Genomic DNA, 25,581 nt, shown 5'->3' with positions numbered 1-25,581 from the left:
TGCTTCAGCATGACAGCAAAAAAGATCCCAAAAACGGTTGGTACAAGGACACAGCACTGTTTCACTCAAAAGGATCTGATGTTGAGCCATCAAAAACTACAGTGCCATTCATTCCCTCATGAAAGGACCTGATGATGTTAAGGAGTCGAGGTGGACATCCAATCTTGGGAAGTATTTTAAAAAGGCCATCCCTGCTAACCAAATCAAAGGCCTTTGTGAGATCTATGAAGGCCACAAAGAGTGGCTGTTGTTGTTCCCTGCATTTCTCCTGCAGCTGTCTGAGGGAGAATACCATGTCAATGGTGGATCTATTAGCTCAAAATCCACACTGTGATTCTGGATAGACTCTGTCTGCAAGCGCCTGGAGCCTCTTCAGCACAACATGGGCAAGCAGCTTCCCTACAACATTGAGAAGAGAGATGCCACGGTAGTTATTGCAGTCGGCCCTGTCTCCTTTATTCTTACACAATGTGACAATGTTCGCATCCTTCATGTCCTGTGGTACTCCGCCTTCCCTCCAGCAAAGACAAGACTTCATACAGCTCGGTGGTGATGATCTCTTTACAGCACTTCAGCACTTTAACAGGGATGTTATCCTTCCCAGATGCCTTGCCAGATGCGAGGGAATCCAAGGCCGCTTTTATTTCTGCTAAAGTTGGTTCACTGTCCAGCTCTTCCAGGCACTCGATGTTATTTAATGCCTCTTTGGTTACTACATTCTCTCTGGAATATAGCTCAGAGTAGTGCTACACCCAGCAGTCCATCTGCTGTGCTCGGTCCTGGATGATCATGCCTGTAGCAGACTTCAAGGGAGCAGATTTCTTCTCTATTGGACCTAAAGCCTGCTTGATACTGTCATGCATTCCTTTGATGTTACCTGTGTCTGCTGCTTTCTGTATCTGAGGATACTATCTGTATCAGGATGCTGTTTGTATCAGGTCCTCTCAGCGAGGACCTGAGAGCAGAGCTGAAGCCAATAATCATTGGAACATCTCCTGGCAGCATGTTGGACTTGGCTACAAGCAGCTCGAAGAGGCTGCAAGTTGTACTCACTAGGACAGTCTTTGTATGCTGCTAGAGCTCTCCTCTTTTCCTCTGTGACAACCCCAGACCTACTGGAGTATGCCACCATGTAGTTATGCTGCCACCAACCATTCCCTATAAGGAGTCACACAGACTAGGAATGGATTTTTAACAAACAAAAGAACAAGGTTTATTTAAACAACAAACAGGGTAAATAAAAAGATCAGGTAAATAAAATACTGTAACGTGGCTTAGTCTCAATCATATACATACAACAAATTGGTTCACACAGAACACTTTAAAGTAAAGCACAGACCCTGAACCTATCAGTTCTGGCTACCTATAAAGAAACCTGAACCTATCAGGTATGTACTAACTGACACACAGTTGTACTCAGTCTGACACACAGACTCCCACTCCTCACTCTTCACACCAGCTCCAAACATATATACAGTACAGCTCCTCCCCCCTGATGTCCCGCCTTCCACTCCCCATAGGATGGAACTTTCCCTCCAAACCCATGACAGACAGGTACCATCAGTGCTGTATGTAACATCCTCGATGGCTGGCATCAACTCCTCCGAATGGGCTTCGAACCAGTCTCCCATCTTTTTGGTCTTCTTGCCAAATGTGGACAAGGTGGTTTTATAAACAGCGTTCTTGAAATGTTCACATTGTTCCGGTGCATTTGCATCAGCTGGGCCTGGAAGGGTTTCCTCAAGCACTTGGGCAAATTCCTCCATTTTTCTTTGATCGCGAGTTGTTGATGTCAATACGTGGTCTTCCTTCCTTTTTCGTGTGATACAATCTCTTTGTTCGCAGTTTTACTCTACTACACACCAGGGAGTGATCAGTATCGCAATCAGCACTCTGGTAACTGCGTGTGATCATATTATTAGGAAAGTTAGAATGTCTAGTGAGGATCAAATCGAGCTGATGCCAATGCTTCGATCTTGGATCTCAAGGAAGCTCTGTGTTGAAGCTTTGTATTAAATAATGTGTTGCTGACACAGAGACCATAATAACAGCAAACTCCAGCAAGCATTGGCCGTTTTCGTTCATCTTTCCAATGCCAAAACGCCCTAGACAAGTGGGCCAAGAATTGTGATCATCACCAACTCTAGCATTAAAGTCTCCGAGAATGAACAGTGGCTCTCTTTCAGGGACTTTTTTTGATAGTAGCTGCCAGTTTGTCATAGAATTTCTCTTTCACTTCTGTAGTGGATGACAGTGTTGGTGCATATGCACTAATGAGGGTGACTGGTCCCGCTGATGAGTGAAGCTGCAGAAACAGGATTCTTTCACTCCAGACAGTGGATGGAACAATGGATCTCAGAAAAGTTTTTCTGACTGCAAAGCCAACACCATATTGCCTGGTCTCCTTCAATGGTTTTCCCTGCCATAAGAATGAGAAGTTTTTTCTTTGACAGATCCCGAGTCTGGCAATCTCTTCTCTTGCAGGGCAACAATGTCCATCTGCAGTCTACTCAGTTCCATGTCGATGACAGCTGTCTTGCGCACATCGTCTATTTCCTGCAGGTCGTCAGAAAAGCCATAGTCAGAAAGCCAGGGGATCATTGTCTGTACATTCTAGGTGTCCAGCTTTAGGGCAGAAGTTTTCATATGATTGTTGCATGGTGCAGGGTTATCGATTTGCTTGTTGGCTTTAACCCTAAACTCCATGCACCACGTGAGGTTAACAGACCGTGGCAAGGTAGCACCTTACTGGCTGGGCAGTATCTACCTAGTGAGGTGCAATGACCTCTTCCACTATCAGAAGTAGCCCCTGGCATCATGCTCTACGCCAATCAAGCAAAGATCTATAACCGGTAACTGCTACTTCCCGTGTTGTTTCGATGCTGTATGCAAAGCTGGAGTGTCCTCTCCTGAGCATGAAGCCTGGGTAAAGTAATATGGAGGACAGGCTCTTGCCCAAGCAGCAGATTCCCCCCTCTCCACGTTGCTGAAATGGTCCAGTGGAAAGGCAAGAGCCAATACAACTGATTCCAGCGACGTCGCAGGAGTTAACTCCTGAAGCCTTTTCCATCAGTGGATATAGCCACAAGGCAGTGGAGGTTTGAATTTGGAGTTTTCCTTTTCCTAGATGGGCTGCCTTCCAAGGCTGATGAACCCCACCTACCCGGCCTGCCTCCTAATAGTGCGGAAATTTGATCCGACTTTTAAAGGTTTCCTACCCCCAGGTGTATGCAATGCTAATTGGCTTTCCTATTTACCAAATTAGGGTCAAAATGGAATTGGAGAATTTCCCGCACCGTCAGGCAGTCAGGGAAAACAGTCAGCCTAGAAAAAAACACCTCACCAAAATGTCTACCCAAGTATACCTGCTTTCCTTCCTCAGCTTCTTCTTCAAAAAAGGGCTTGGAGCTCTGCTCACCCTCATTTAAACCTGAAAGCCCTGCCCCCCTCAGACCATGCAGTCAGGGAAAACAAGGGTCAGCCTAGAAAAAACACCTCACCAAAATGTCTGCCCAAGTATACCTCCCTTCCTGCCTCAGCTTCTTCTTCAAGAAACGTTTTAACTGACCAGATAATAATGAATGAACCATGTTCCCTAGATGTGCACAACATCCCTGCAAAGACTGCTGGCTAAAAGCCAGCTAGCCTGGGTTAAGACAGAGAAGAACCAAACAAGTGGTTGAAAGGGAATCCCTTTTGTTATTAAGGGAGGCATCAAGAGAAAATGCTAGAACTATAAAGCAGGCAAGAATATAGCAATCAAAGATATAACTTTTCTGCATTTGGATGCATTTAGCCAACAGCCATATTGATAATGGGGATCAGGCAAAGTAATATACGTGGATGTTACTCACTTTTGTTTAAATGAAGTGCCTGTTAGCATCTCTTTGGAAAGCTAGGTGGGCCTCTACTGGCTTCTTTGTTTTAGCAGGTTGGAATTTTCTCACCCACAATTTATGTAAAAAGGATAGTCACTCAATGCTCAGGACCTCAGTTTGGATCTGTTCTCCTGAAGGAAAGTTAGTCAGTGTGATGCCTCCTCTTATGAACAAATAAAAAGACCAAAACATGGTGGCACCTTAAATATTTAACTTTTCATGGACAAGTCCTCAAAAGCTCACATATAAAATATATATATAAAATATATACAGTGGTGCCTCGCTTGCTGAGATAATTTGTTCCATTCAAATCTCTGTTAAGCGAAATCCTTGTCAGGTGAAACGAAAAAGCCCATTGAAATGCATTGAAAACAGGTTCAATGTATTCCAATGGGCGAAATATGTCAGCGTCCAGTGAAGATCCTCCATAGGGCAGCCATTTTTGGTGCCTGTAAAGTGAGGAATCCATCCTAAAACACAGTGGGGAGCCATTTTAAACAGCGGGCGGCCATTTTGAAGACCCGATGATCAGCTGTAAAGATCGTAGTTAAGCAAAAAAAAAATCGGTTCCCGAAGCAGGGAACCGATCATTGTTAAGTGATTTTTGCCTATTAAAACATTGTTTTGCGATCGCAAAAGCGATCGCAAAAACTTCATCGTCAAGTGATTTCCTCGTCTAACAAGGTAATTGTCAAGCGAGCCACCACTGTATATAATTAGTCCTTCAGGTGTCACAACATTTGGTCTTTTTATTTGTTCTTTTGTTTTTTTAATTATATTTTTAAATTTTTATTTCGTTTTTACCTATAACACTTGGCACAGACTATAACAGGGCTACCTCTTCGACATCCATTTTACGAGGCCTGCTTTCTGTTGATTCAAATCTCCATAAGAAGGTCAGGTGGTTTTGAGGACAAGGGCCCTGCCTCAGTTTGGGAGAAGCCCTTGCTGAGCTCCAGGATGCTCAACCCCTGCCACCTCCGGCAATCCGAGGGCAGCCCTTGGCAGCCACCCTTGGCATGGCAGAGACAGCCTGAGTTTTCAAACCCTCTTAGACTTGCTTCTTTGCATTAATATTTTCTCATTCTGAAGCAAAAGTATTTTAACCTCTAGTCACTGGTTTCATTCATACCATTTGTCATTTACTATAGTATCTGTTGCTTTCCAATATAATCATCGTGATAAGTTCTTGTGTTCAATCAAATCCTCTGTGCTGATGAGGGCTATTGTTGCTGTTATGTGCCATCAAGTCACCACTGACTTATGCTGACCCCATGAATGGGTGACCTCCAAAATGTCTAGTTCACAACAGCCATGCTCAGATTGTCCACACTCAAGGCTCAGCTTCCTGTATGGAGTCAATCCATCTCATATTTGGTCTTCCCGTTTTCCTGCTACCTTTACATTTTCCTAGCATTATTGTCTTTTCCAGAGAGTCTTGTCTTCTCATGGTGTGCTAAAAGTAGTGCAGTATCAATTTTGTCATCTTTTGCTTTTAGAGAGAGTTCGGGATTTATTTGATATAGGAAACACTTCTTTATCTCTCTGGTGGTCCAGGGTATTGGTAAAGCTCTCCTCCAGCACCCTATTTCAAATTATTTTTTCTCCCTTTCAGCTTTTACACCTATATGTAGCAGTTAGGAATACCTTAGTACGGATCTTGGCTTTTGTCTCCAGTGACATATTCTTAGACTAGACAGGTTTTTTCCTAGTTCCTTCATAGCTGCTCCTCCAAGTCTCTTTTTTCCCCTACTTTCTTGGCTTCAGTCTCAGTTTGGACTGGTGAATAATTAAGGTATACAACATCCTGAACAACATCAATAGCAAAATCCCAAAATTTGTTATAGGTGTCCATACGCAGAATTCAGTATTATTTTCACTTCTGCAGGGAACACTCAGGCAGATCTTATGCATGAATATCCTCAGGCAGGGAGCTTATCTCCCAGTGGAATATACTGTACCTGGCAACAGTACCTTATTGATAAGAAAATCACCATAGGCCAGAGATCAATTCAATAATAATTGTTGGTTGCTGTGGGTTTTTTCGGGCTCTTTGGCCGTGTTCTGAAAGTTGTTCTTCCTAACGTTTTGCCAGTCTCTGTGGCCGGCATCTTCAGAGGACAGCACTCTGTGCTCTGGTGTAGTTTGCTTGGGAGTGGCCGTGAATCCCGGCCGTGAAAGCCTTCGAGAATTCAATAATAATCCTTTTTGTTATTTGAGCATGGTCAGCTCAGGCATACCGTGTTTTCCGGAAAATAAGACAGGGTCTTATATTAATTTTGCGGAAAATACAAATGGTGCAGAATGCAGCGGCCAGACTTCTTAGTGGGGTGAAGAAATATCAACATATTACTCCCACTCTGGCTGCATTGTATTGGCTGCCCATTCGATTCCGCGTTGATTTTAAAGTTCTAATGATCACATACAAAGCCCTAAATGGTTTAGGACCTCAAGACTTGGCGGAATGCCTCCTCCCACCTAGATCTACTCATATCACCCGATCTAGCCAGGAGGGGCGACTGAGGAGCCTAATGCCAAGGGAGGACCGGGAAGAAAAAACAAGACACCAGGCCTTCTCAGCAGTGGCTCCCAGGCTTTGGAACATGCTCCCCCCTGAGATTCGTCTGGCCCCCTCACTGGGCATTTTCAAAAATCAGCTCAAGACCTGGTTATATAGACAGGCCTTCCCTCCAGACTCTATGTAATTCTCTTTCTTTCTTTATCTATTCTGTTTTAGTGTTAACGTCTGGAATGTCTTATATTGGTTGTTTTTTTTATGTGTTTGTGAGCTGCCCAGAGTAGACTATGTCTAAATGGGCGGCATATAAGTTCAATAAATAAATAAATAAATAAATAAATAAATAAATAAATAAATAAATAAATAAATAAATAAATAAATAAATAAATAAATAAATGTCTTTTTGCTCCAAAAACGCATTAGGGCTTATTTTCAGGGGATTTTTTTTCCCATGTACTGTACAACAATCTACATTTATTCAATTATGGTCATGTCATTTTCTTCTGGTTGCTGCACAATGGTGGAGGGCGGGGTTTCACTTAACTGGGGCTTATTTTTGGGGTACGGCTTATATTACAAGCATCTTGAAAAATCATACTAGGGCTTATTTTCAGGTTAGGTCTTATTTTTGGGGGAACAGGGTACTTATTATTTGGTCCTTTTGTATTTTTCCTGCCAGTTAGCAAAATGGGATCAGCCCATGCCAGATCAACCTCCTCAGCAGGAAAATGTCAAAGGTACATGCAGGTGTTTTCCGACTCAGCACCTACACAGAAGACCTGGAACACAACAGCTACCCGAGGTTGCTGCCCTGACTCCTGCTTCCATCCCCACAAAAAAGTCCTTTCATGCTGCTCTAGTCTCTGGCAGAAGAGGTTTTGTTCTCCCATATTGCTGCCCCGCTGCCTGTCTCCAGTTCCTACTTGGTGAAATACTGGCAAAATCACTGGCTTGCTTAGCTCAGCTGAAGCTGAAATCAGTACAGTAATGTGCCCCAGCTTCAGGAAGATCAGGCTAACCTGAAATAGTTTTTTTCCCCCTAAAAGCTCACAATCTGGGATTTTAGCCAGAGATCTCATCCGCCTATTCTCCCTCCAGCGTCTCAGCTTTATTCCTGAGCTCAGCAATGGATAAGATGTGTTTCACTGAGATTTGTGTTAAAGTTATCCCTTTCTCTGCACTGCTCTGACTAGAAGGAGTCTGCTCCTCTTCAGAGAGGTCTAATGGATCCCAAAATCTATTTTGGAGGAGTACTTTCTTTGTACAGTGGCAGCTCCCCCATTTGCACCCACCCTTTTCTTTGTGTGTATGTCTTCTTACTAGCTTTCCCCCCACCCCTCATTTGTTCTTCCTTTTTGTCTTTTCCTGTTGGCAAGCTCTGAATCCCAAATCTTGCCACCTTCTGGAATTCTCAGCTTTTCCCAGGTTAACTTTTTGAGTTAGTCTTTCCCTTTAGTTCATACTGGAGCAAATGTGTTTTAATAGCCAGTTGTTCACTTTATTCACTTCTGTTGTTTGCCCTTTGTGACTTCTGCTGTTTCCTCAATGCAGTTATTCATTGCATGTATTTTGATTCAGGTTTGCTGAGAAATTTCTTTTTAATCATTCAGTGTGAACTCGAGCCAATCAGTCTAAAAGGGTGACCAAATGGGCATTTGCCCTGCTGCTTGGTCTGCTATGAGGACCGGCTGGTTCACCTCTTTTACCAGTGATCAGACAACATATGTGCCAGCATAAACTAGCTAATTCCCTGACCATTCCCACCTACACCTTTCTGGGTCCCTGTTAGTGGCTGCTCTTTTTTAGGCACACAAAAGATCATGCCACTTTGATTTGTTTCCAGCACATGCAGTCATTGGGACATATAATAATGGGCTCAAGTTACAGGAAGCCAGATTTAGGCTAAATATCAGGGAAAAACTTCTTAACTGTTAGAGAAGTATGACAATAGATCCAATTACCTCACCAACGCTGGAGGTATTGATGAGAAAATTGGACAATCATCTGTCAGATCCACTTTGATTTTTATTTCTGCATTGAGCAGGGGGTTGGGCTCAATGGCTTTTATAGATCCTTTCCAATTCAATTATTCTATGATTCTATGAACCAAAGTGGAGGTTGCTGCTTTATTTCCCTTCCACTTTCCCAATATAGTTAAGTGGTTTAAGATGACAACTTTGTCCCTTTATGCTATTAAGAAATAAAAAAAACTTCCTCTGTTCCTCCATGAAAGGGCAGGGGAATAAAGCAATTTTTAAAAAGGCCTATTAGGCTAGCACTCATGTGCTATACCTTTAGGGGGAAAAGTTAAAATAGAAAGCTTCCTCCCAGAAGGAGGCGGAGATGTGGGGGGAAGGAGAATTTTGTTTTTCCTTGTTTTCTTGAGGAAGGTGAGCCAAATAGGGTAACTTGAGCTGAGTATGCCATGTGGATGCAAGAATTACACCAAATTGGAACTCTGCCCATTCTTAAGTGACCTTTAAGCCCAGACCTCTCTGCTCCAATTGAGCTCTAAGATGCATTTAATGCCAAACTTCAAAGACCACTTGTCCAGAAGGTCTAGTGCAGCCTCCCAAAGCCTAATCTGCCTGCTGAATCCCCCCAAATTGAAAAAAAGTACCTTTGCCCTAAAATGCAAATTTTATACATTATTTCTCCCCTCTCCAGAGGTTGTTCTAGGTCTTAAAAAGTGTTTTTTAAAAAACTGGGCTGTCCACCTCTGCTTCTAAACATGGCACGTTAAGGCCTAAAACAAGCCCAAGAGTGGAGCGTTCAAGGGAAATTCAGTTCTCCAAGGCCTCTCGCTGTAGGGAGAGACAAACAATTTTTCAAGGTGTTTTTGGAAGGGCAGGGTAATCAGACAGACTATGCTGTTTCGCAAAGTTAAAGGTCAAAAATGTCCCCCAGCCTCTTGGCCGTTACTCACCCTGACTGACAGGCTGATGTACCCAGCACATGTAAGTCTTCATGAATGTATCTTGGAAACATACCTAATAACATAGGACATACTGAATACTTTGGAAATAATAAGTAGAAAGAAGAAAATGGGATGGGGATGGGCTAAGAAATAAAAGATACTAACATGGTGTTGCATTTATTTTCTGCATAGACAATGCTTATTGGAATATGTCAGATGGTACCTAGTGGGCCAAAAGACACGCCATGACTGTTCTGAGGTGCTAAACCACATGTCAGGTGCTAGACATGTGAGGAGAAGAACAGGCCGTTAGTTAGCAGGATTGAATTACTAGTAGCACGAGTACAATTACTGTTACATTTGTACAATAGTATATGAGTATGTTAAAATATGCTTGGGCAAATATAATAAAAGGGGTAAGAGTATTCTCATATGCGAGGCTTAAATTGGTTTATGCTTAAAGCAGTCCCTGATGTAAATGTGAAAGCTACTTTGGGTAGACAAGTACTCTTTCATTTCTTTTCCACTGTCACAACATTCAAAACATTGCATGAAGGAGCCAGAGAGGGTAGGTTCAGTCTTGTCGGAGGCAAAATAATGCAGCCACCTCCTGGGGTGTATCTGAAACTGCCTTTAAGAGCAGGCAATTGTCAAATAAACAATGTTATGTTATGTTGTTGTAATAATACTAATGATCTTAGAACTGCTGAGTTGGAAGAGATCCTGTATAGATCACTAAGTCCAGTCCCTGTGAAAGAGGCTGGACCTAAACTCCCAACCTTTTGAGTCCACAGCCAGATAGCTAAACCACTGAGCTATCCAGCAGTTGTGTTATATTAGTTTTATTTCTTCTTGTGGGGGAGTTGTGGAGTTTATGCCTCCAGCTTAAAAACATCTTAGGGTAGTACTGAGAAAATTTCTATTATTTGTATTTTACTATAAGCAATATACAAGAACATATGCAGAAATTGGAGTAAGGGGTGGCATAGTGGTATATTGGTATAATTTGTGTGCATGGTGCATGCTACTGCAACACAGTTGTATAAATTAAAATAATAAATGAATACAGGATTGGGGGAGGGCGGTAAAATTTCTGTTCCTCCCCCTAAGACTCCCAGCAATCTGATTTATACCGAGTCAGACTGTTGGTCCACCTCGGCTGGTATTTTCAGTAGCTATCAGAAGTTTCAATCAGGATCCTTTGGCCGCATCACTTACTAGCCTAACCTGGAGATATCAGAGATTGAGTATGGGGCCTTCTACATGGAAAGTGTCTATTCTGCCTATGAGTTAGGTCCCCTTGCTTCATCATGGCTGCCATTCTACTGCAATTGTCTGTGCATGCTTGACACTTGTAGCCCACCTTGTTGAAAAGTGAGGCATAATTTTCAAATAAATAAATAAGAAACAAAACAAGTTTATCAGCATCCTGTGGGGGAAAAAAATTACACACTCCTGTACATTTTTGTCTTCATTCTTTTAGACTCATCCAAACTGCTTTGCTGTACTGTGCTTTTCATATTACAGAGAGGGATAGCTTTGTAAGAAATCACCATTTCATTAAGAAAACACACCTTGGGCTGATAATCCATTTTCAGAAGCTGGACAATCGTTTGGTCTCATTAGACCCCATATAAGCTGAAGCTGTTAGCAATGTATTTCTAGATTACAGTGTTGTAGGCAAGAAAAATTGTGCCGGAGATCATTTAATACCCCTGGGGAGATGACAGGAAGGAATTAATCTTCCACTGCTAATTCACCCACTGCTGCTGGATCAAAAATTACCAGCCATGGGGGGTCTCATACAGTGGAGGCAATGCTGGCATGTACAACACACACAGTTCTTTCCTGCTCGTTTTGGAAAATGGGGAATGGAGATTTAGGATAAGCAAGAGAATATTTTCAGGATGGTGACTGTATCAATAATGTCATAAAGAGTTTTTTTAATTGGGGGTAGGGGAGAGAAAAATGGCCTTCCAGCTGTGTTTTAATGTGGGGACAGAGAAGTTCCTAATCCTGATTGATTGCAGCTATCCAGCCAAGGGGACTGACCTATTCCTGACTATAATTTCTCGGAGTAAAGTGAGTGTCCCCTAGTGTGTACATTTGAATGTTCGACCAGACAAGACATGTCTCCGGTATGTGCAATGAATCATGAGGCTCTTTGTAGAGACGACAGTGTGGAAGGGGTAGAGGAAAAAGCTCCATGCTATACTGAACTTTGCTGGAAAGTGGCCTTGTTGTTATCCTGTTTCCCTTCGTAGTGCTGCCATCTTTCCCATGAATCTAGCAACATGGAATCAGCCTTCACCACATACAAAGATAAGACTCTGAAGTTACCCACAGGTTTTCAGTAGGGCATGTGCCCCCCTGGCTAGCTTCAGTTGCCGAAGCAACTTCACTTGGGCCCCAGTGTCCCTGTTCGCTTTCAATCAAGGTGTTGGACAACGCTTGGAATGAAAATAAGCAGTTAAGTTTCTGGTCAGAATCCTATTTATGTTCACACTGGGTGTGTGTAACTTGCCATGGCTAATTGCAGTTAACTAATGAAATGCCAGGTCATGTTTTGGTCATAGGCTGGCCAAGCTCCTCACTGTGCAAGGATAATGCAGCCCGACACCATGTCAATTAGCCATGAAAAGTTATGCCAACCTTACATGAACATCAGCAGGATTCTGCTCTCTGTGTATTTTATAAACTGTGTTATATTGCTGACTTCTTCATATTCTGGAAATACTTCCTTTCCTTCATCATGTACCCAACATTCAACATTTCACATAATCAGAATTCATGGATCTGACTACTATTAAACCGTGTTGCTAGATAACGCCACACTTTTTTAAAATTCTGGAATCTAATGCCAAGGAAAAGGCCTCTGAAAATAATCATATTTGACTCTCCCTATTTCAGTGGTTATGTATAGCAAAAGGCACACAGAGAGAGATTTCGATATCAATATTAGCAAGCATGCATAACTTGGTGGCCTGGATTACATTAATGGCTATATTTTTGAGCTAACAACTGTCTCTCTTCTTTTTAGTTCACTTCCATGTCCAATCAGCCTATTTCTGGAATGAGCTGTGCTGGGCAATGTAGTTTATACCTATGAACTTGCAGAGAACAAGATTGTTTTTAAAAACCCAAGAGGAAAAGTATATGGAAGATGAAAAATAAGTCCAACTGATATGCACTTCAGAGCAAAGGTGGTAGAGGTAAGGCTGTTTTCAGCTATGATGGGACAATCCAGAACCTACAGTGTCTATAGAGTACTGAAAAGTTGCAAACATTTCCTTTCCCTTTTTCTTTCCTAACTGCCAGAGTCAGCTAATACTAGAGGTTTTGCCAGACGATTCTGGAAATTGTGATCCACAAAAGTAACTTCACCAGGCTCTGGAACTTTGGGATGTTGTAATAAGGAAACATATACCTCTTCAGTGTGGTATAATGTGAACTGTGCCAAAAGTTTTTTTAACAGTCCTAAAATGATTCCCAGATCTGCAAGTTAAATGTACTTTACTTAGCACTGACCCATATAAAACGGACGGTATAACTACATCTGCTAGGAAATGTTTTTGGTGGAGAGAGAAAGGATGGAGGAAGATGTCTGAAGGCTGCTTTGCAAATGTTTGTAGGTAACTCTACAAACAGCTTCTGCAGGGGCGAGAGCCCTTTTTAGCCTTTGCAATACAGAACATGTCTATGGAAAGCTCCCCTAGGCCCATCAGTTGCTGCCGCCGCCAAGAAAATCAGTAGCTCTGTAGCAACTTTCCATAGAATTGGGATGTTCCACATGGCAGAATACTCAGCTACAAGCTACCTTGCAGCATAGAGCAACCACCCTGCAGAAGGTGTTGCAAGAGGTTTCTATGTACAGTATCTTTTTCACTTTGTACTTCATTTTCTTGGGAGATGTCTAATGTGAAGGCTGAGCAAATGCAAAGTTACATAGGCAGGTTGTAAGATTCCAGATATATGAGATAAGTGGAGCAAGGAGGACAAATCAGCAGCCATGATAGGCTAGGGGAGTCTTTCAGAATTGCAAAGTTGTTTATTTTGTAAAATCTAACCAAGCCAGGAAGGTAGTTAGCAAACATTCCAGTTCACTAATTCATTTTTTACAGTCCAATATATTGGATGGTATAAGTCTACCAAAAGTTACATAAACTACATTAGACTGAGCCATCCATGAATAAACACTCTCTGAAATGCATGTATAATAATATAAGCACATGCCATCCAGCTGATTCTGACTTATAGTGACCCTTTTCATGGTTAGGGTTAGAGTATATTCACAAGTGGTTCATCATTCCCTTCTTCTTGGGTTATCCTGGGACTGTGCACCTTGCCCAAAGCGACACAGGCTGGCTCTTCTCCTGGGACACACAATGGGGAATTGAACTCCCCACAGATAACTAACTGAATGAGCTATCTAGTCTGCTAGCAAAAAGTTTTGATTCAGTCTCTCAGTAGGACATGTCACCAAGATAAAGAATGAAAATTACACAATTATACTTTCTTCACTCTTGTATCTCCCCCTTTGGGTTAGAATACTTCTCCATGGAAAGTTTATTAAATACAGCTTTGACAGCTTTGACACCAACACGTCATGTGAGGCACAGGCCAGTAACTGTGTTTGCCATTGCTAGGCCAAAGTCAGAGGAGCCTCGTAGGATCAATGGGTACAAAGCATGGCACATTGCACAATTTGCATGCAGAAGGCCCTCAGTTCAATTCCTGGCATGTCCAAACCAGGCTGGGAAAGCCCTAGAGAGCCACTGTTGGCCGTTGCTGAGAATGCTAGGCAAGACAGGTTAATGGTCTGACTAATACTTAGGCAGCTTACTATGCCCTTGTTTTCAGCACAGTCCCAAAAAAGCAACTCAAATGCAGCCGAGTAATTCCCCCCCTCCACTTCTATTTTGGGCTACAGCTGGGGGTGGAGTGAGGGGAAACTGATATCTGGATAAGCACTGACAGGCTGGCCTCCTTTTTTCCACAGTCACAAATGTTAGAAGATATCTTACCACTTGATCTTGGCTTCACAGTACCTCCCCTCCCCTGAAAACGGTGCCAAGCATACACAATGAGAGCTTCTCACCTTTCTCCTGGAAAACAAAATTGCTGGGAACATTTTTAAGGCCACCACAGGCAGGGAAATGGGGAGGTCCAGGGAGATCTCAGAGCCTCCAATAGATTTCTTCCCCTGTGCTGAATTCTGTTAAAGCACCCCGGTGGAAATGACTCTTCTCCTTGGCATATTGTAACAAGAGCACACTCTGTCTTTACAAGGCACATCATTGCACCACAAGGTGACACTTCTCCGTTCTCACACGTGCGAATAATCCCAGACCTGCAGAGTCTTCGGCTTTTTCCTGCCCTCTTTTCAAATTATTCTCTCCTATCACTCTTCTGAAGAATAATGTGCAGTTGCAAATGAAGGCTTTGGAAAATGTGCAAGCAAATATTTTATCTTTAAAATTGGGGTGGGTGGGTGGGGAGGAATGAGAAAGGAAACCAAGGCTCCAACACAGAAAGCAAGTGTGACATTTGATCTTCCATTATCATCTGGTGGAAAAGAAAAATAAAGTAGAGCTGCATTTTGTGGACAGCATTGGAATAGACTGTAGTATTAGAAAACAATTCAAGTAACAAGAAAATCCACACACATTTTTAAAGTGCTCACTGCACAGTTTTCTTGGCATATTGGCAAACCAGTACATACCCACTTTTTAAAAAAAAACCAGTGCTGAGGTCAAGTATAAATTCTAGTGATTCTGCATCTCCGCCTCCCTCCCTCAGATTATGCTGGCAATCATACTAAAATTTGCAGTGGTCTGCATGACCCAGCCACATGTGAATTGCTTTAAGCCAATTTTATTTTTCTTTCCCATTCACCCCATTCTTCCTCCCATCTACATCCTAACACTGTTGTAACTAAAGTGAAATATGAATGATCTGGGCTGAGAATTATGGGTGCTATTGTTATTGTTATTTGCAGCTGTGGTTGATATATGTTGTAATACCAAGTGGAAAAGAAAACACTAATTTCTTTTCAAACAATGAGGGTTAGCTTTTATTTATCCACTGGTAAATCATTCCACATTTCTTTCAGTAATCTAAAGTAGGTACTTATACTGAGGTTCTCATAATATGCAAATATATTAAATTTTTAATTGATGAATTAATTGGTTAAACAGCAAATAGATGATTAATCAGCTGAAATTACTGAGCCAGTTGACAGCCCGTTTTTAACTCTTACATGACACACCATCTGTGTTATTGCAGTAATACACCGTTTCTTGCCAAATCACAGATCGCAGCCTTCACTGCATAAATCTATATATGTCTGTGGGGAAATAAGTCCCATTGGGTTGAATCCAGATTTAGTCATATGTAACTGGGCTGGCAGAAGTTTTGCACTGTCCCAAGGGTAATCCTTCTGCCAAGTCCTACACAGAGAATGAGGTATAAGGTATGCTGGGTGAGGTATGCCATGGTACTGCAGGAAAAGGGGAGGAGTCCCTGAAAATTGGGTGGAGCCATCTTCTGCAGACAGAGTGGAACTGACCTGGAGATTCCTGGAGTCACAGTCTACTGCACCTGGGGGCTGCGATGACTGTTGTAGGGTGCAATCCTATCATAGGCAGCCCATTGCCCCAACATGTGTGGACATCCTAAATGCACTTATCTGGGAATAAAATGGCTGAATACAAGCTTATTTAAGAATATACTGTACATGCATAAGATTGCTTTGCTAATGAGTGCATACAACAATTTCATTTGTATCTGGAATAGAGTGAAGACATCTTCTGAATCAGAAAGCACATTACAGTCTTATCTTATGCTGATTTGGAAAAGTTAACAAAACTCAATTGGTGGGTTTTTCAGAGCTGCATTGGCCCATATGGGTGCATACTACATAAACAATTTTAAATGAATTCATCTGACTTTTCTGATACTGTACATGTTGATGTTTCTGGGGTGTTCCAAACCAAATACAAAAAAGTACCTTCAGTCATTGTCCCTGAATTTTTGAAAGCTTTTGTAGGTTCCTAGTTAATCGATAGCTTTCTGAAGCTGGTCGCCCCCTGACTCTCTGTAGAGACCATTGACTGTCTCATTGAAGCTGGCTCTGAGGATTCCAGCTTTTTCTCTGAACATTCTAGGCTTTGATGTTGGATGAACCCATGAATAAACTCTTTTGTCCTCTGTGTTCCAGCCACAGGAAATTATAGTCAGAATCCATTCTATCCAGAAATTTTCTTTTATATTGATACTTCAAGCTTTGATACTCTTTATTTTGGGACTGTAACCAGGAGTATTGAATTATTAAGTCCGAGACTAATCATCCTTCCGTAGAGTACCTAGCTATAATCCTTTCTTACTCTGACCAGGCTGTTCCATTTTCTTTAGCATTCCAGCTTCCTCCAAAGCTTCCAGTCCTTGTCCTCCTCCCAGTATTTTTGTTTCCACTATGACATGTAAACTCCCCTTTCATTCCCCACCTTCTAGGATTGCCTTTGCAGGATCACTGTTTCAGATACTGAGGGTCTTTTTTGGTTTAAATATTTCTTTCTACATCTATTGGTAGCTGGAATGATAAGGTCACAAGCTTAAGATCCAAGATAAAATTGGGACAATTCTCTCCTCAAGTATCTCTAAGAACTCAAGGCCAAAGTGGTCCTCAAGTTTCCTCCCTTAGCAACCAACAAACCAGATCTCTTCCTTCCCAATTTACATTTCTGGTGCTTAGTGGTTTATAGCAAAAAACCCCCAAGAAAACAAAAACAAAAAAACCACAACCCATTCTATCTATCTAGATAAATTTTGGTGGATGGACAGCTCAATGGTTTAGGTATTTGGCTGCAGAGCAAGATGTTGGGAGTTTGAGTCCTTACTGCACCTCCGACGAGTACAGCCACCCCGTGTGCCCTTAGACAAGCTGCATAATCCCAGTATGCCACCAGAAGAAGGGAATGGTAAACCACTTCTGAGCATTCTCTACTGGGAAAACCCTGAAAAGGTTCACCATAAGTCTGAATTGACTTGACAGGACATGATTATTATTACAGAACTTGCAAAGTCTCCCTTTTTGAATAGACAGTGATTAGCTAAGCAGAATTCAGAGCACAGAAGTTACTTATTTGAACTAAAATATCAGCTACTGTTAAGTAAAAACAGGCTTTTTAAAATATTTGGGGTGATGTGTGAATATGTGTGTGGCCTGCCAAAATACCTGGGTGGACATGTTCAGCCCACAAACCTCTGGACATCTCCCACCTCTGCTAAAATGTGTGAAAAGTATGTATGTATGTATGTATGTATGTATGTATGTATGTATGTATGTATGTATGTATGTGTGCGTGCGTGCGTGCGTGCGTGCGTGCGTGCGTGCGTGCGTGCGTGCGTGCGTGCGTGCGTGCGTGCGTGGGTGGATGGATGGATGGATGGATGGATGTACATATGTAAAATATCTTTAGCCTGCTTTTCTCCTTAAAAAGGATCAACGGTGGCTAACATTATTAAAAAGGACAATATTTAAAAGCTAAGAACAGTACATTATATAAGTACTGTATTGAAAAGAATTAAATAAACAATATATTAAAAAATAGTGAATTGCATATTTACTTTCTTTTTGAAGGCTGACGAATTGGGGAGTTTAACAGAAAAGGACACAAGGAAATGAGATCCTGATGTATCATGTTTTGCCCAGTTGAGACTGTTCTTGTATACATTTTCATTGAGTTTGGCATTTTAGTTGTGCCTTTTTCTCAGGATAAACAAAATGGAATTTACGTAGCTGTACATTTTGTGCTAACAACTGTCTTTGTCAATGAACACAAATGAGATCCAGTCTTCCATTACCCATTCTTTTTGTTTCTGATTGGATACCTTCGAAAGTTTGGTCCGGTGAATGAGGTCATACCTGCATCAGGGTTCACCCCGTCTCCTCCACCCCAAACTTCCCCACCCCAAATTGTCACTATAGCTACTATTGGGCTAGCAGTTCTGGAGCTCTTTACATGCTTGAGGGTACTGCTGCTAATATAAGTCAACACAAACTCATTTAGCCCTTCTGAGAAGAAGTAAAATGGATTTGGTGCCAACAATTTATTTCAGGTCCCAAATTCTAGCTTTGGCAATTTTCAGATGTCATTCAGATGACAATACTGGTGCAGAATGCGGCGGCCAGACTACTCAGTGGGCTGAGAAGATACCAACATATCTCCCCCACTCTGGCCGCATTGCATTGGCTGCCAATCCGATTCCGCATTGATTTCAAAGTGTTAACGCTTACTTACAAAGCCCTAAACGGTTTAGGACCTCGATACTTGACGGAACGCCTTCTCCCATCTAGATCTACCCGTGTCACTCGCGCGAGCCAGGAGATAAGGCTGAGGAGCCTAACGCCGAGAGAGGCCCGAAAGGAAAAGACCAGAATCCGGGCCTTCTCGGCGGTGGCTCCTCGCCTTTGGAACAACTTGCCCCCTGAGATTCGCGCGGCTCCCTCGCTGGGCATTTTTAAGAAACAACTAAAAACATTGATGTATAGGCGGGCCTTCCCAACAGAAAACCCTTGACGATCTTTTTTCTTATTCTGTTCTTTATTATTATTATTTTTTTTATTTAAGTTTCTGCTGTAAAGTTTTAAAATTACATTGTTGTTTTTACTGTAAGCCGCCTAGAGTGGTCTAATATGATCAGATAGGCGGGATAGAAATAAAATAAATAAATAAATAAATAAATAAATATTCTTCTGTTCTGGCTTGCTTTTCTGGGAAAATACCTCCTTTCCCAAAATGAAAAACAACACTCTGAAAAGATGGGCGGGATACAAATCAAATCAAATAAATAAATAAATAAAAGACAATATCTGTTCAAACAGTTTATCGTGAGAAAAGCCACTGCTAAAGATTCTTCCTTCCCAATTTACAGAAAGCATTTTCCCACTATTGCTGTACAAAAAGAAAAAACCAGATGTTCATGACCAACGCAAAACAGAGGCACTGCTTACATTCTTCCTGTTTCTGTGATTTAACCTTGTACTTGCAGATGTCTCTAAGAGATTAACACATACACCCCTTTTCCCAGTATTTATGCTACCCCATTATTCCTGAGCACAAACTTCACCTGCATGAAGGAAACACCCAAGATAATACGCACTCTTTTATGTCACAAACGATTTCTGCTAAATAATGCATACATTTGCATATATCAGCCATTCTCAGGCATCCATGGTTACTAAGACCGTCTTCATGCAGCTGGCTTTAGTTTTGCACAAAATGGACAACGCAGCAAGAAACTCCCTGGAAAAGCTCCCAACTGTGTGGCATGCTCGGCTTCACTTTAATCCAGGTGTGTATTGCTTACAAGAATGGTAGGAGGCCTGAGGAAATCAGATGTGGCCAAGCCGTAAATCACTATGCTCTTCCCCAAAGTCCTTTGGGTGTTTCTGAGGAAGTCTTTACCTATTCATTTGAAGATCTACACCGCATGTTTTAAATAACTGCACAATTTTCAAGTTATGTCAAAAAGCTAGAATTCACATGCACAGATTTATTTGAAAGGTAAGGTAAGCAAGGTGTGAGGGTGGGCATGAGGAGGCTGTAAACTCCTGGGAAAGGAGGGAAGATTTGGAGGTCAGGATTGATGTTTCTGTAAAGCGGTGGTTCTCAACCTTGGGTAACCCAGGTGTTCTTGGACTGCAATTCCCAGGCACCTTCATTACCAGCTGTACTGCCCAGGGTTGTTGGGAGCTGCAGTTCAAGAACACCTGGGTTACCCAAGGTTGAGAACCACTGCTGTAAAGCCTGACATGGAACCTGGAAAGTTACTTATTCAGGCTACAATTCACACCTTGCACCAGAATTGTGAAAAGTGACATTTCCCAGCTCTGGCTTGACATACATTGACCATGCTAAACAAAGTAACAATGCCTTATGAAAGAAGAAAGGGAAATCATTTTTGGAGATTAGGGTGAGGATTGGATAATCATTGTAATTTCCTCGCCAATGGCCTCTGCAAGTCTTGTATATATAGTCTGGTAACTTTTTATTGAATTTTAGGCTACAAACTCATGCACACTTGCCTAGAAGCATCATGCATTTATTATGTTTTTATTGTCTCCTTCCTCAAGAAACTTACAGCAATGTATATGGGGTTTGTGTCCACTCTGACTTTATAATAATCCTGCGGGCAAGAAGGCCAAGAGACAGTGATCCATCTGTGGCCACTCTGTGAACTTCACAAATGAGCAGGAACTTCAGCTGAGGTTTCTGTTGCCCATGTCCAGCGCTCTATGCAGATCATCAACATGACTCTTCCATTAGGGAGGTGTGAACAGCCCTGCAGTAAACACAAAGCGAAACCCGCAGTTCTATGTATTTCACTCTCACAGTTAAATATGTAGGATGTGAAAGAGCTCAACTTCAACTGGATGGGATCATGTCCGTGTTTAATACAGGATTGCTAACAGCATTTATTTTGCCCTGATTTTTAATTAATAAGAATCTATATAGGCATGAATTCTGCCTTTAAAGTGAGTCTGGAAAAAATATGACAAAAAAATATCAGGGGAAACCCTATTTCAGTGTTGTACTTTGATCCTGCTTTGTTCCCAATGTTTGCTTTGGTAAGCGGTCTTTTTCTCTCCTCAACTGAGTCTTGCGAAACCATCATCCAGCATTTATGCCATCACACCGTTGCCTTGGAAATGTGTGATATAATATGCAGCATTTTGCCACTGAAGGACTGAATAGGAAGAGCAGATGGCTGAACAGATAATGTGAAAGCACTGTTTAAACAACAGAGATCATTTAGACATCACAGGAGTAGTAAAGGAAATGGCTACAACTTCACCAACACAGGTCTCCCTTTGTAAAACTTTCTTTAGACTCACCTGGCATGCTTGAGATAAAATATGGATAAAGTAGATCTTCTGCAAAAGAATTCAGCCTACCCGATCCTGGCAACCTTCAGATGTATTGAACTACCAGTGCCATTACCCACAGCAGGCAGAATGGTGACCACGCTGGCTGGGGATGAAGGCAACTGTAGTTCAACACATCTGGAGGGCACCCAGTTGAGGATCAGGAGATATGAATTTCATAGAGGTAAAAGACTGGTTTCTTGCAGTCATCAATTGCTAATTGTACCTAGCAATTCTCTTGCCTAGAGCAAGCTGCATCTGCTCCCACCCCCTCTGCCTTTTTTCAGGGGGCCTGGCCTGGTCCACAATGCTGCCGCCATAACAATCTTCTCCTCCTTCTTTGGACAAAGGATGCAGAGCATGCACACCAGATCTGGGCCACTCTTTATTGCTGTCTGATAGGGCGAAAGACTCAATGTCATTATGTCCTCTTTTCTTTCTTTAAAGGCTGCCTTTCTTAGAGGTGGGCGGAGATGCCATGGTGGAACATGGCACTTTGCTTCCTTCCTCTAGCAGTTGGAGCGCTTGGGTCCCGTGAAAGTGAGTAGCAATGGGAGATAGATGTTGCCATGTACCGTATTTTTCGCACCATAAGACACACTTCCCCCCACAAAACAGGGGGGTAGAAAGTCTGTGCGTCTTATGGAGCGAAGAAAACAGATTATATTTTCCTGTTTTCTTCTCCTAAAAAATTGGTGCGTCTTATGGAGTGAAAAATACGGTATTTTTCTGACACTCATCTCCAAATTTGGCACTCTTCAAATCTGGGCATCCATGGGCAAAGCCCCAGTTCCCCTGCCCTAGTTATAGTCCTGAACCTCAGGCAGGATTAACACAGGGCTCTTACCAATTTATGCCACTGTGCAAGCTTAAACCTATATTTACAGTTTTTTAAAAAGCAGTGCTATTTGGAGAAAGTTATACACCATTCTTTCTATCCTTTCTGCACCATTCTTTTTGCAGAAACCTCTGCCAGAGGTTTCTGCAAAAGAAAGAGATGGAAATATAAATGAACATTAATTTGATTTATAAAAAATATTTCAGAGACAACGAGTGTTCTAATAGTAGGCCGCTATCACAAGAGTTAGGAACAGGGCTGTACACAGCTCCCCCAATCAATCTGAAGGCCAACCGTGAACTTCCAAAGAGACTCCAATTCAGTCTGAGTCAGTCGGTGCCCCATCCCACAGGATTTGTGCTCCAGATTCAATTTAATTTATAAGTCTTCTATTGAGTTGCTCTGGAAGACCAAAGCAACTATAACTGCTTTGTTTTTCCACTGACATGCAGGAATTTGGAAATATGATAGATCCTAAAAAGAGGAATCGTTGCTGCTGTTGTCATCTGCCATCAAAATGCCATCAATGTACAGTATGGTGACCATATGAATCAATTACTTTGAAACTATCCTGTCATTATTAGCCCTCCTCAACCCTTGCAGTCTGAAGGCTGTGGCTTCTTTTATGGAGTCAATCCATCTCATTTTTCATCTTCCTCTTTTTCTGTAATTTCCACTTTTCCTAGCATTATTGTCTTCTTCAGTAAGTCTCACTTTCTCATGATGTGCCCAAAGTACAATAGCATCCTTTTTGTCATGCTTGCTTCTAGAGAGGAAAGTGAGGAATGAGTCTGGTAAACTTTAGACAACTAGCTTCAAAGACCTGCTTACAAGATACTCTGGAAGCTAGCTTTTTTCAAAAAGAAAAAGGTTAAAGCAGTTTGTGCCTCTTCTGGTTTGTGCTCCGACACAAACTTTTAAAAAAATCTCTGCTGCATTCTGGAACCACATCTGACCATTCCAGTTCAATTTAGACATGACACAAATCAGTCTGAATCAGGCCAATTTTGTTTCTTATTTAAGGTTTGTCTAAATCCAGTGGACAGCCCTAATCAGGAATATTTGAAAAGCTAAGAAAGGTGCAATAATCATCTGTACTATTTCAAACAGGCCTCATAGTTAGGGATTGCTATCTCAACTTTAAAACTATAACTGCTCCCTCCAAAACCAACTCTCTCTACTTATGCAAACCTAGCAGCCCCATTTTCATTACATAAGCATGGACCCAGTGCCACCACTAAGGTCAAGAGGAGTAAGACTGAGACATTTATCAAGCGAAGAGTTTATATACAGAATAAATCTGTCACCTTCTCAAACAATGTTTTGATTGTGTGCAGACCTGGGCAAAGTGCGGCCTTCCAGATGTTCCTGCACTGCAAATCCCAACATTCCTCACTCTGTAGGCTAGGCCCAACTCTCCTCACACTATTGGCTGTGTGGGCTAGGAATTATGGGAGTTGCAGTTCAGCAACATCTGGAGGGCAGCATTTTGCCCACCCCTGGTACAGTAACTATGCTTGGGTCTTTTGCCTAGTATGTGAGTTTTCTTAAACAAGGTCTCAGTAACTTTGCTCTCATTGGATTTTCCTCACTGCAGCTTGGAACACCCAGGAATACATGCTGCCCAGCAGCCTTCTGCAGCTTCCAGGTTTTCCTCTACATTCCAGGACATTGCTTTAAAGACCGTTTCCTGAAATTTTCTCTGATGAAATATCTTCTTGAAAACTTCTGGGCTCTGCTGCCTCCTTGAATCTTTTCCAACCACTTGTGGAACAGCTTCTTTCTGCAGGCACCTGCTCTGGCAGTCATCTTTAATCCTAGTAGGCTTATTTCAGGACCAAATTATACTACACATGAGTTTTGCAATTAGATGGTGACACAAAGTTATCTCTCTAGAGCAGCTGTTCTTCAAATCTGCCTTGCTTGCACAACCAACTTGCAAATGAAGCCTGCATTTACCTCCCAGTAACCAATCACCCAAGGAAAGTGAGCACATGGGAACCTCATGAGAGGATAAATACGCCTCACTCTTTAACAAAGCTCCATTTCTAATTGCAAAGTGGGCATGTCATATAGTTGGGTTTTCAGACTCAAAACCTTTCATCTTTATCAGCTGTCAATATGCTTTCTTCTTTTTTTCTTCAACTGTCTCAGCTGTTCTCTGTCTGTTTTTATATTTCTTATCACCCCATGTTCGGAAGGATTTTTAACAAAATGATCTAATGATGTCCCCCATCCAAAGAAAGGCAGCTTATATGCAGTCATTTTCAACTCAGTCTGAAAATACTCTTCCATTGTAACCAAGGCAGCCACAACTGTCTTACACCCAGTACACAGCAGCAAAGCTAGTCTTCTGGACTACACAGCTACCTTATAATCTCATTCTAAGATCATCAAGAAAGTATAGACATAAAAAAAATTAAAGCAACAGGTTAAAAACTACATGTGTGTAAGTAGCTTCCTGGTCAACTGACATCTCATGCATCTGATAAACTGGGCCACAGCTCACAAAAACCTATGCCTGACGAAAGCTCCTACGGCTAAATCCACTTGTAATTCCTGACTGGAGTAGACCCATACATCCAAATAATCAACCACCACCAATCCTAAACACATTAGAACACAATTTGGCTCAGACTAAACACAGTCAAGTCCCATGGATACCGGTGGAAAAAGTTAAGCACACATTTATACTGTATTTCTGCCACTGAACTCAGTGCGATTTACATTTGCTAATCTTTGGCTGGATAAACCTAACCAGCTGTGAACCAGTACTGTAGTAAAGATAACACTCAACCACCTGCTCCTAAGTATATGGGCATGAAGGCAAACCTAGATATTTGTTATATTGAGTCGTCCAGAAAGAAAACACTTTTTTAAAAAAAAGGTGCCTGGATAAGGCTCCTGAATAAGCCTGGATATTGAATTCTTCGCCAATTTCCTGTTGGATGGCATTCCAACTGGGGAAACTGGCATCGCAATCTAATCCCGTGTCGGTCGCCCGCGACCAGGCACACCACAGTCCACACCCTGGCGGGCTGCTCCCGCAACTCAAGTGCCACGTGCGAAAGGAAGCGATGAGGATATGGTTTTTCCCTAAAAAAACGCACGCCTTTCTCTCTCTTAGTAAGAGGGCGACCTCCTTTAGGCCGCCAGCTCTCTCCCTCTCTCCCCTTCAAGGCTTCTTCTAGCCAAGAGGTGTGTTTTCCGCGGGGTGGGAACCGCAGCGCGACCGTGTGCAGCGGATGCATGTGGAAACGCTCCCCTCTCCGTTCGGGGGGGGGGACTGACTCGCAGGTAACCGCGGAGGGCTCCGACTGTAGCTGGCGAGGGCGCCTCCAGGGCCGTGCCACTGCTCGGAGCGTCCTGCCCTCTTTCTCTTTCAGACGGACGCTCGGTTTGAAGGGCGCTATTATTCTTGCGGCAATTACTCAGCATGATAATTAAGGGGAGACCCAAGCCGAGGATGGAAAGGCCTCCTCCCCCTCCCCCACCACGTCA

At 42.3% G+C, this 25,581-nt stretch overlaps 1 long non-coding RNA gene across 1 annotated transcript; it reads right to left on the bottom strand.

The window, feature by feature from the left end:
• Window positions 1-1,188: 1,188 nt before the first annotated feature.
• On the bottom strand, window positions 1,189-25,581 carry LOC140705693 (uncharacterized). The gene is made up of 2 exons (XR_012085157.2): window positions 20,459-25,581; window positions 1,189-19,128 (listed from the first exon to the last, which is right to left on the bottom strand). It is a non-coding gene; the product is annotated as an uncharacterized LOC140705693 (long non-coding RNA).

The sequence above is a fragment of the Pogona vitticeps genome, chromosome 3, assembly GCF_051106095.1.
Source record: "Pogona vitticeps strain Pit_001003342236 chromosome 3, PviZW2.1, whole genome shotgun sequence".
In the NCBI taxonomy this organism is placed as follows: domain Eukaryota; kingdom Metazoa; phylum Chordata; class Lepidosauria; order Squamata; family Agamidae; genus Pogona; species Pogona vitticeps.
This window is presented reverse-complemented; position numbering and strand designations above follow the sequence as displayed.